Below are 13,215 nucleotides of genomic sequence, written 5' to 3' on the forward strand. Positions count from 1 at the left end.
TATAGTATAAATAAATGATAACAATAATAATTATAATAATAAAAAGATGATCATTTTTATAAAAAGATGAATAGATAACAGAGCAAAGCAGAGAAAATATGTTGTTGTTGTTATCTTATTATTATTATTATTATTATTATTATTATTAAGGTATGAATAATAATAATAATAACAACAACAATAAAAAGATGATCTTTTTTTCAATATAAAAAGATGAATCTAAATTGAAAAACACAGCATTAGCAGGGTAAATTACAATTTTATTCATCTAGCCTAATCATTACATATAAGAAAAAACACAGCATACAATCAATGAATCTGTATTATGCCTACCAAGGTATGGGCAAAATAGACGATCTGACCAAAACAGCCCATGAACCAATCACAGGGTGACAGCTCACCGACAACAGTACGAGGAGGAGCACCCTCTAGTACTGTTTGTCACTATTAGCCGCTGCCTACTCACCAACCCTCACTGTGGGACGTGCGTAGCCTACAGTTGGTGGAACAGTGCAGCCGGCCTTGTCACTATCGGCCGCAGCCTATCCACCAACCAGCATGGCTTGTACGTAGCCCACTGTTGGTAGAACAGGGATACTATTCAGCCGGCTGTACCTTCTTGGAAACCTACCTTCGGCTATAAATACTCCAACACCTTTGAATGGTAAGGACATCATCAGATATCTCATTATCTTATCTTCTCTAGCAATCTCTTAATATACACATATATTCAGAGTAATCTAGTCTGATTCTCACGCCGGAGGGTGGTCACAAGGAGGAACCCCCCTTCTCAGTGACGAGCTTACGGTGTCTATTTTGCAGGTCACCTGAAGAACAACTTTCTTTGCTGGACCTCATCCTCGTGGGAAACATCTATTTAACCCCCAGATTGTCCGTAATCTGCCCGGGGGTCGATTAGTGTTTCTTCATTGGCGCCATCCGTGCATAAAAGCTAGAACTAATTCTTAGTTTTTTCAAAATTTCTAAAGAAATGGTTAACGTTACTCCGGTCCCAAAGCCAGTAAGTGACCAAGAAACCCCGGTAACCACAACCCCAGCAACTGGGGGGGACACCGGCGGTTATGCAAATTTTACGAACACTACCCCGGTTACCCAAGCCGGGACAAGTGCAGTAAACAATATTTCACTGGGGTTCACTGATGCCCAGTTGGAGAAACGGACGAGGGTCCCTCGCCAAACACTCGATCAAGTTAAGGCGTGGGCCAAAGCACGTCAGAAAGAGTTCCAAGCTGAGTTGGATGAACGCTTGCGTTCACTTCAACAGGCTGACGAATTCGGCAGTACTCGCCAACATCTCAACATGAACAGTGAGTGCGAGTACTCGGACGATGAGCGGGAAGAATCCGATACCGACGCAAACCCTCGCCATAAGGCAAAAGGGAAGAGTAAGGAAACGAACTTCCAACCGACAAGGAATTTTGGAGAAACCTTTAAACCAACGAACGCGGGAAGAAACCCACGTGACTTCTCCAAAACCTTTAGACCAACTGCTACAAATGCAGGAAAGTCCAAGTTTGCAAGGGACATTGCGGAAGCAATCGCCCCGAGAAGTGCCAAACAAATGTCCAACATCGGCACTTATGATGGTCTATCCGACCCAGACGATCACTTGAACAGATTCATTGCGGGGGCAACCGTCAGTAACTGGACGGAACCCACGTGGTGTTATATGTTCCAGATGACACTGGTTGGAGCGGCCAGGGCATGGTTTTATCGTTTACAAGTCCACCACTTCTATGATTGGGCGGACTTTCAGAACAAGTTCAGCCAACACTTCAGCCAACAGAGGAAATATACTGAAGAACAGTGGACGATACTCAACTGCGTTAGAGAGGAGGATGAATCTTTAGTAGACTTCATCACTCGCTTCAACTCCAAAAAGCTGAGTCTGGGCAACATAAGTGAAGATCTTGTTCGCGCCGCTTTCATCCAGGGCGCCGAATACCCAGAGCTTATCCGCACGTTGACGGGTAAGGACGGCATGCCATCCACATGGGATGCCATCATGACGGCGGCCAAGCGCTTTGCCGAGACAGAGAAGCAACTGGGTAGGGATCTTCCCCAGAGTACACACCTCTACACGCAGAGGACCAGAGAAAACAATGTTCGGATCGCCCGGCAGAACAAAAAGAGGAAGCTAGGTATTTGGTAGTCAAGGGTAAACTTTGACACCTCATCCAGCTCTCGCCCTCTTGTTGGCGGAAGGGATAACACACACCCTTCAAGCCGAAAACACCGGTGGACGCCACTCACCAAACCCATAATTATGTTTCAAATCATACTAATCATCTTCAACCATAACCCATTCAAACTCATTATTCAACAATTCAAGCAAGTGTGAGTGTAGCAACAATTATTAACAACTTACAATTTCCTTGCAATACACCATCAAGAATGATAATAGATTATATACCTTGTTGTTGTAGAAGATAAAGATGAACAAAGCTTCAAAATACACAAAAACCCAACAAAATTTCGGACTTGGTTGTCCAAAATCGACCACTCACCAAAAGCGTCACGGAGATATTTGCCACCGAAAAACTACCATGGCCAAAAGCTCCAATGATCCAGCAGCGACCTAATGCGGATCAAAGCAAATCCTGTGACTTCCACGGGACAAATGGTCATAGTACGGAGGAGTGTACATCCTTGAAGGATATTGTCGAAACATTCGTCAAGGATGGAAGACTTGCACACCTCGTGGTATCAATCAAGAAGGGAGGAAGGAATGATAACCGGTACAGAGGCAACGGACGAAAGCCCGTTGACATCAGCATCAACATGGTTCATGGCAACATCAGAGGAAGAAAAAGGCGAGCGACAGAACCATGCGCGTGGAAGGAAGCTGAGGTGCGCTTCCCGCGAGTGCCAGGAGGACCCAGCAAAGAAGGCCCTATCGTCATCAAAAGCCAGCTGGGGCACTACATCACTTCTCGCACTCTTGCTGACAATGGCGCCTCGTCAATGGTGATGTACAGGCAGTTCTTCGACAAGCTAGATGACGAAGACAAGGAACGCCTGGAAACGGTCTACGCCTCGGTGGAAGGGTTCGACGGCAGCACAAACACCCCCTGGGTATCCTATCTTTCCCCGTCACTCTTACGGACGGGAATCACTCATGCACAGAAGATGTGGATTTTGTCGTGATGAGGAAGCCACACCACACATACGACATTCTCTTCGGAAGAGACGGGATGGCAAGATTCAACGCCGTGGTATCTTCAGTCCACGGCATGATGGGATGGCCAACAGCTGAGGGTGTAGCGATGATCACCGGCATTCCCCAGGTATGCATCGCATCTGTCTCATCTAAACCCAAACCAAAGATGGCTAAACCAACCATCACCGAACCGGAAAGATGGGCCTTCAACGGCAAATACCCTGACCAGGCCGTTACCATTGGCCCAACAGTTGTTGATCCCACACGCACCTTACTCAAACGCTTACTACAGAAAAACGCTGACATCTTCGCGTGGACACCAGCTGACATGACTGGTGTACCCCGAAGTAAGGCAGAGCATAAGCTCAAGTGCGATCCGGCTGTTACGCCCGTCGTACAAAAGCGCAGAGTAATGGGGCCAGAACAAACTAACGCGTGTAGAACCCAAGTCAAGGAACTCCTTGACGCAGGCATCGTACGCGTTAGCAGATATCAAACATGGGTTGCAAATCCCGTTATGGTACCGAAGAATAACAAACAATGGCGCATGTGCATAGATTTCAAGGACTTAAACAAAGCATGCCCCAAAGATTGTTATCCGTTACCCGAAATTGATCTTAAGGTGGATTCGTTAGCACCGTTTCGCCTTAAATGCTTCCTGGATGCGTATAAGGGGTACCATCAAATCCACATGGCCGTTGATGATCAGGACAAAACCGCTTTTCGGATGCCCGATGGCACATTTTGTTATCAAATGATGCCATTTGGACTTAAGAATGCCGGGTCCACATACCAACGCCTGATGGACAACCAGTTTCATGCCCAAATTGGGAGGAACTTGGAAGTCTACATGGATGACTTGGTCATCAAAAGCCCTGACGCAGAAGCGATGTTGAAAGACATCGAAGAAACCTTCAACACGCTCAGGAAGATAAACATGAAGCTCAACCCGAGCAAGTGTGCCTTTGGAATGGAAGAAGGGAAGTTTTCTTGGGGGTCATCGTCACTAAAGATGGCTTCAGAGCGAACCCTGAAAAGGTCGAAGCCATTATCAAAATGGAATCACCTACTACCATCAAACAGGCTCAGACACTGAATGGACGACTAGTCGCACTTAATCGCTTTTTGGCAAACCACGCGGATAAGTCGTTTCCTTTCGTGTCAACGTTGAGAAACTGTTTAAAGAAAACGCACTTCCGCTGGACACCAGAAGCGGAAGCAGCTTTTTAGGAGATTCGGTCACGGTTGATCGAACTCCCAACTCTCACAGCACCAAAAGCGGGGGAGGAGTTAATCCTATACCTTTCCGCAACAGATAGAGCAACCGGGGCGGTCCTGCTAGTTGAACGGAAAGGCATTCAGATGCCAATCTATTATGTCAGCCGTATCCTAACAGACGTAGAAACCCGGTACTCTACCCTCGAAAAATTAGTCTTAGCACTTATACACGCTTCACGCAGGTTAAGACGATATTTCCAGGGTCACCCAATCACCATTCTCTCCAACTTCAAACTTGCAAACGTTCTACGCAAACCCGAGTTATCGGGACGCCTAGCCAAATGGGCAATTGAGTTGGGGGAATACGCGATAAAGTATAAGCCAAGACCAGCCATAAAAGGCCAGGTTTTGGCCGACTTTATTGCGGAAGTGCCTGCATCGCGGGAGAAAGAGTGCCAGGAAGAGGCTCAACCCTCTCCAGCACAGGATATCAATGATGTCTGGCGACTCTACACTGATGGAGCAGCCAGTAACGAGGGTTCAGGCGCAGGGCTGAAACTAACCAACCCAGCAGGCCAAGAATACACTTACGCTATTCGACTGGATTTTCCAAGTACGAATAACGAAGCCGAGTATGAAGCATTCTTGGCCGGGGTGAGAATTGCGCGTAAGATGGGAGTGAAACACTTGGAAGCCCACGTGGATTCCATGTTAGTAGCTAACCAAATCAACGGGACGTACACGGCTGTGAACGACACAATGGCCCTGTACCTCGCAGAAGCAAAAACCCTTATGCGCGATTTTAACGATTGCAAAGTCATACACGTCAAGCGTATTGAAAACAAATCTGCGGATGCGTTAAGCAAGCTTGCATCATTAGCCTTCACCCACTTGGGAAAGGACGTCCGCATTGAACTCCTCGAGGCACCTTCAGTCCCGCACAAGGAAATTTGTGTCATCCAAACCGGCACAGAAACGTGGATGACACCAATAATAAATTACCTTGCGGCAGGTACACTACCAGAGTCAAAAACACAGGCAAGAAAACTACGCTATAAAGCACTGAATTATCAACTCATCGATGACATCCTTTACAGACGTAACTTTCTTGGCCCACTCTTAAGATGTGTGGACAACCAAGATGCTGACTACCTCCTAAGGGAAGTACACGAAGGCATCTGTGGAGTACACGCAGGTCCACGCGCTGTTGTAGCTAAGCTAAACAACGCGGGATACTTTTGGCCGGGGATGCATACGGATGCGCTGGCATACATCAGAAAGTGCAGGTCTTGTCAGCTCTACGCACCCAACACGCATCGCCCAAAGAATGAACTTGTTCCAGTCACCTCTTCATGGCCATTTCAGAAGTGGGCCATCGATGTGACAGGCCCATTTCCTACAGCAGCAGGAAATGTTCAGTTCCTAGTGGTAGCCATCGACTACTTCACCAAGTGGATAGAAGCAAAACCCTTAGCTCAAACAACCGCGAAACATATCAAAAAATTTATTTGGGAATTTATTATTTGTCGTTTTGGTCTTCCACAGAATTTGGTGAGCGATAACGGCACCAACTTTGCTGACAAGAAGCTACAAAAGTGGCTGGAAGAACTTCAAATCACCCACACTTTTACCTCAGTGGCGCACCCGCAGGGTAATGGTGAGGTAGAAAGAGAAAATAAGAGCATCGTCGAAGGTATAAAGAAAAGACTCATGGAACACAGATCCGGCTGGGTGGACGAGCTTCCGCACGTCCTTTGGGGAAACAGAACGCTGAAAAAGGCCAGTACGGGAGAAACCCCGTTCAGTCTCACTTATGGCACTGAAGCCATGGTCCCGGTCGAAATTGGTTTACCCTCACCAAGGGTCTTGATTCAGCCAGGAGACAATGATGCGGAAAGACGGTTAGACCTTATGCTAACCGAGGAACGCAGAGACTTAGCCGCAGTGCGTGAATAGAACTACAAGCGACAAATGCAAAAGTACTACAACACGCGGGTAAAACTCTGCAACTTCAATATAGGAGACTACATACTGCGTAACAACGAGGCTTCGAACCAACAACGCCCAGGAAAACTGGCCCCGGTCTGGGAAGGGCCATACATTATCAAAGAAGTTCTGGGAAAGGGCGCATACCGGCTCGAAAGGCTCGATGGCACTCCCATCCCAAGAACATGGAATGGAGCTCAATTACGCAAATGTTATATGTAGATCAATTCCAAACTTGTAAAGAAAAGGCCTAGAGCCACTTCTAATGGAAATGATTCTCCTTTCACAATGTGTTGATAGCCTTACCTTTATACTTATGAACTTCCCACACTGATGTGCCGGTATTCACCGCATAAATATGGGAAGAAGTAAGTCGTTACGTGTGGAAGGCGGCAAAACCCGCATAAACACATAAAACGGTAGAAAATTTCAAAAGAAAAGGAAAACCTTCACGCAGGTCAGATGTAGGCAAAGTTTAGCCATCCTACCAAGTGCAAGTGACGGTCTTACCCGCACAATCACGAATGAGGAAGCAAAACTTCAACCTATATCTACCACGTTCAAAGGTTAACTTATTCTAAACACTTAGAAAATTTCAAAGGAAAAGATGAGGAAAACTTCCACGCAGGTCAGATATAAGTAAAGTTAAGCCATCCTAAGTGTAAGTGACGGTCATACCCGCACAATCATGAAAGAGGAAGCGAAACATAAACTTATAATCTGCCACGTTAAAAAGTTAACTTATCTAAGTACTAAAGAAATTGCTAAGTTAAATCCAAATATGCGTAAAATAAACAAGGCAAGGAATTAGCACATAATCTTTATTCCATCAAAATTCAAATATTACAAAGATTGCTGGGTGCATACCCGCATACAAAAGATGTTGGTGCATAAATGTCAGTAGTTCATATGTCTAATGTCTGTAATCGAGTCTGTAATATTGTTTATGTATTTGTTTGTTTAAAGCGAAGTTGTTAACAAGTTCGCCTAGGCGAACTTGTTAACCAAGCGAAGTTGTTGACAAGTTCGCTTAGGCGAACTTGTTAACCAAGCGAAGTTATGGACAAATTCGCCTGAGGCGAAGTTGTCGTGTATTTATATAGGTTACGGATTATTGTTTAGAAGTTCAAGTTGGTGGAAATCAGTGAGTCAAGTGACGTGAGGTCGAGAGTCTGTAACTGTGATTATATCACGTGTTGAGTTATTAATATAACGTGAGTTTGTTCGTATCGTATTCGTGTGTTCGTGTGTTTGTGTTCTACGTCCGTAACGATCTACACAGGGATTCCGCACCTGTGTATATCGGGATATCTCGTGTGATCCGTCCAGGGAACCTACAATTGGTACCAGAGCTTTTGCTCGATTGTGTGGTTCGGGATATTCACGCGGGTGTAGAATTTGTCCCGTTTCGACTATTCATGAGACGAGTTTTTGGTGTTTTTGCTCATTCTAGCCTCCTACCAGTGTGTTCAAGCCTTTAAACCGTCAAAAACCTCGTTAAAATCCGATTTTCAGATCTGTAGAAAGTTTGAGTTCGTCAGGCGAAGTTGCTATTCATCAGGCGAAGTTGCCGTCAGGATACGTAGGGTTTCGGCGAAGATATAAGGAGAAGCGAAGTTATTTACAACTTCGCCTACCTCCTCAACTTCGCCTAACTCAGCAAAGTTCTCCTCAAGTTCGCCTAGCTCAGCGAATTTTTCTTCAAGTTCGCCTACTTTCTAAGTTCGCTTACCCTAAGCGAAGTTATTCTCAACTTCGCACAGTCACGCGAATTTAAGAAAGATCCAGCGAAGTTATTACTTAAGCGAAGTTATCCTTAACTTCGCCTACAGTACTGTTCAGAAGAATTTTTTTTTTAACTTCGCATACTCAGAATTTTTCGGGTTTCTTAGTCTTCAAGAAGGATGTCGTCGATCAACATTTCGGAGCTTGTAAAGATGGAAGTTGAAGCGGGGTCAGCTACAAAGGCCCCAAGGTTGCTGAAGGGAACCGACTTTGTCGCGTGGAAGGATCGGTTCATACAATACGTTAAGTACCAGGATGCGAAAATGTGGGTATGCATCCAAGATGGATATATTCCACCAGTCATGGAGTATGAGGGTCGAGACCAAATCAAGAAATACAGCAAAATGGAAGAGGAGGAGAAAAAGATGTATGAAGCCGAAAGCAAGGCTCATGCTGCAATCACAATGGCTCTTCCACAGGAGATCCTCCATACGTTCAAAAAGTATACATCAGCTAGAGAGCTTTGGGAAGCTCTTGAGAACAGATTTGAAGGGAATGTAGGTATTCGGGCTTCAAAGATGAAGTTGCTCAAAACTCAATTTTCAGTCTTTAAGTACTTGAAGAACGAATCTCTTGATGATATTATCACTCGATATTATCATCTAATGACTGAATTGAGTAACTACTCCATTTCCTACCGAGAAGAAGAGATTGTGGAAAAGCTTCTCGATGCCCTCCCACCAAAATGGGAGATGTATATTGTGCTGATGAGGGAAGACAAGGACTTCCCTACTTATGATCTTGAAACCACTGTCAACAAGCTCAGAACTTTTGAGCTTAATATGGTCAGAAAAGAGACATCTATGGATTAGGTTCAAGATCCAGGCATGTACGGTGCTAAAGTAAACTCCAATTCAAGTTCAAAGACTGATTCTGCCGCCTACTACTCGAAGGGCGAGTCGGGTGCCAAGTCTTCACAGGAGGGGCATGTGTCAGTAAACTCAAATGGGGATGTTTGCTTTGTTGCGGGTGGATCAAGTGGTACTCAACAGACAGCAAGCAAGAGTAGTGGATCTTCAAGTTCCTCAAGCAATAATTACTCTAAGATGCCAATGAGCGTCAAATCTGCTGAAGAGCAGTTTGGCCTCTATGCTTCGTTTATTGCTTCATATGAAAACTATATTCAAGGAAAGGTTGTTGATCCAGCGATGCTGGATGAAGACTATGACCAGATCGATGCTGATGATCTGGAGGAAATGGATTTACAATGGCAGATGGCCATGATAGTGAGGAGAGTGAAGAAGTTTATGAGAAAGACGGGGAGAAAGTTTGTTGGTGGCAGGCCAGGGTTCGACAAGTCTAAGGTGAGGTGCTATAACTGTCAACAAAACTGGCACTTTGCCAAAGAGTGCAGAAACGAGCGAGTTGAACGTGGTCTAGGCCGGTCTGCACAGCACACTGGGAGTAGTAAAGAAGTCAATGCCATGATGTCCAGAGAAGCAGGTGAATACAACTGGAACCTGCATTCGAATGAAACTAGTGAGCAGGCAAATATGGCTAAGGTTGAGAATGAAGAATGTGAGAAGATTACCGGAGAAGAGAAAGCTACTGGTAAGGAAAAAGCTTTCATGGCAGATAACAAGGATCAACTCTCCGAGGTAAGTTCTAAACCTATTTGTACTAAATGTGAGAATTTGTCTGAGCAACTTGCTACCATAACTGATCAGTATGTTCGTTTAGATGCTGAATTTAAAACTCTTAAAGAAGATCATCACTTTATGAAAGCAAGAGAAAACAGTTACAAAGTTAAAATAAAAGCGTGTGAAAAAGATGTTAAAAGCTTAAAAACAAAACTTGCTGAAAAAATTGAAGTAAATGATCTAAGTTATGAGGTTTTAGAAGAAAAGACTAAACTGGTTGCTGAACGAGAAAAGCAGATTGCTGACCACCAGGTGAAAGTGGTGGAACTGAACCGAAAACTTGAGCAGTTCAGAAATTCCTCAGCTATTCATGATCACCTTGTTAGTGGTCAAGATTCCTCTGCGAAGAGGGAAGGAATTGGTTATCACGAGGTTCCACCACCTTATAACCACAATTACACTTTCAACCCTAGTGTTCAGAAATTTGTTGATTTTGAAGTTCCTCAGACAGTTCCAATCAAGGTTACGAGTAAAGAACCAAGTGTTAGTAGTGGCGAAACGAGTTCGCCTGTTTCAAGTGTGAAAATTTTTGTTACGAGTCCAGTCTCATCAGGTTCGGATAAGTTGTCCGAATCGGGTAAGACAAAAGAGAAGGTAGTGTTACCCACTGGTGGAGAAAAAGATAAAACTTATAAAAAGAGTACTCCACTCAACCCGTACGTCCCACCTTATGTGAGACGAACGGCCGGTAACACAGCCTCGACATCCAAAACAACCTTTGAAAAGAAAATGGAGCATATGTGTTGTTTTAGGTGTAATAAGTTAGGACATCTTGTTGCAGATTGCCCTCTGACGCCGAAATTCAGAGGTGTGAGGCCTATTAAAACTGAGCATAAGCCTAATGATAATTTTAATACAGCTAAAAATGAAAACCCTCCAAAGTTCCGAAATGTAACTAATTCAGGTTTTCACAGAAACAAACCTCAGTTTAACAATGCTAATAACCAAACCGCAAGATATAATACTTCCAATACACATAGGTTTGGAAGGCCTCACACTCAACTTCCAAGGAGATTTCCTAATAGGACTGACAGGAATTATCCAGATGCTAACTTTGGAAAGCAGAAGTACGGGATGTATAGATCCAAGACCAATTGGTCTTGGGTCCCTAGATTCTAATCCTTTGCTTTATTGTGCAGGAACAGTTGAACAGGGCTGACCACAGTCTTTGGATTGTAGATAGCGGCTGTTCCCGGCACATGACGGGTAACAAATACTTGTTGCACGACTTAAAACCTGTTAAAGGAGCGAGAGTTAGCTTTGCCGGTGAAAGTGGAGGCAGAATTACTGGAAGAGGAACGGTGTCCAATGGAAAAATGACTCTTGAGAATGTGAACTTTGTAGAAGAGTTGAAGCACAATCTGCTGAGTGTGTCGCAGATTTGTGATAAGGAGTACACTGTTCATTTCACGAAGATTGAGGCGATCGTGTTGAAGCCTGGTTTTCAGATACCAGACGAGTGGATAGTGATGAAAGCTCCACGTGATACAAATACTTATGTAATGGATATGAGGTCTACTGAAATGGCCACGGAAGAATCATGTTTAATGACGAAAGCAAGCGAATCGGAATCCGAACTGTGGCACAGGAGGATGGGGCACATTCATCTTCGGAAGATGAACCACATTGTCAGGAATGGACTTGTGATGGGCGTTCCCTTGAAATGTTTTAACTTTGAAGACAAATGTATAGCATGCAAGAAGGGAAAGCAACACAAGAAATCCCATCTCACCAAGAAGGTCAACTCTATTGCCAGTACTCTAGAACTGCTTCACATGGATCTCTTCGGTCCCGTGAATGCAAAAAGTCCAGGAGGTACTTCTTACTGCTTGGTGATCACTGATGACTACTCGCGATATTCGTGGGTATATTTTCTGAAATCGAAAGATGAGACGGCTCAAATGGTGAAGAATTTAATTACCAAAGTTGAGAACGTCATGGGTAAAACAGTTAAGTTCATCAGGAGTGACAATGGAACGGAGTTCAAGAATTTTGAGATGGAGATCTTCTGTCTTCAGAAAGGAATTGAACACCAATACAGCGCTCCGTATACTCCGCAACAGAATGGAGTGGCTGAAAGGAAGAACCGAACTTTAATTGAAGGAGCCAGAACTATGCTGGCAGATTCGAAGCTTCCTGTGATGTTCTGGGCTGAAGCAGTTGCTACAGCCTGCTATGTTCTGAATAGAGTGTTAACTGTTAAGAGACTTGGTAAAACGTGTTACGAGCTTATGCATGGAAGGAAGCCCAACTTGAGTGGTCTTGAACCATTCGGGTCCCCTTGTTCGATCTTGAAGACAAATTCAAAATTTGGCGAAGTAGCCGATGAAGGAATCTTAGTCGGTTATGTTGTTGGTACTCCCAACAGACGTGTCTTCAATACTTCGACTTGCAAGGTGTGTAACACTGACATCACAAGTTACCAACCGCCAAAACCAAGCAATGGACCTGCTGAGCTTTTCGACTATGTTAAGCTTTTTAAGTCTTTTAATATACCGGATTTGGAAATTTCTGAAGAAGAAGAAAGAGTTGCGACGAAGATGATACTTGATGAGGAAGAAAATCTATTGCAAAGAGAGCTGATTGATAAATGTCAACCTTCCTCATCAAACTCTATCGATACCCCTGCTGCCTCAACTGAAGAAGAATTTATCAATCCTTTTCACTCTCAGCATGAAACAACCATTGACGAGCTCTCTTCTAACTTGGAAGACAATTTGCATGTCGGTTCTGTACCAACCACGAGAATTCATAAAGATCACCCTTTGGAGAATGTGTCCTCCGGTGTACAAACTAGAAGTAGCTTGAATGAGCACACCTGTGTTTATACAAGCATTAAGGAGACAGGAATAATCAATGAATGCCTGTACACCTGCTTTATAAGCCAGATTGAACCGAAGAATTATCAAATGGCTTTAAAGGACAGCTCGTGGGTCGAAGCCATGCAAGAAGAGTTGGCTCAATTCGAAAAGATGGAAGTTTGGACTTTGGTTGAAAAACCAAAGAATGTGCATGCGATAGGCACAAAATGGGTGTTTAAGTGCAAGAGAGATGATAAGGGGATTATTATAAGAAACAAGGCGAGGCTAGTCGTTAAAGGTTTTAATCAACAAGAGGGGATTGATTATAACGAAGTGTTCGCTCCTGTCGCCAGGTTGGAAGCCATAAGATTGTTTTTAGCGTTTGCTGCTTTTGAATGGGAAAGTTGATGAGGTTGTGTATGTTGAGCAACCTCCGGGTTTTCCTGACCCAGACTTTCCAGATCACGTGTACAGGTTGAGCAAGGCGTTGTATGGATTACATCAGGCACCTCGTGCCTGGTATTCAACTTTATCGGATTACTTGCTCGAGAATGGTTTTGAAAGAGGGAAAATTGATAGCACGTTGTTCTTCAAAAGAGATGGA

The sequence above is a fragment of the Bidens hawaiensis genome, unplaced genomic scaffold (genome assembly GCF_021521415.1).
Source record: "Bidens hawaiensis isolate Kalapana, Puna unplaced genomic scaffold, B.hawaiensis_p1.1 tig00419441_1, whole genome shotgun sequence".
Lineage (NCBI taxonomy): Eukaryota > Viridiplantae > Streptophyta > Magnoliopsida > Asterales > Asteraceae > Bidens > Bidens hawaiensis.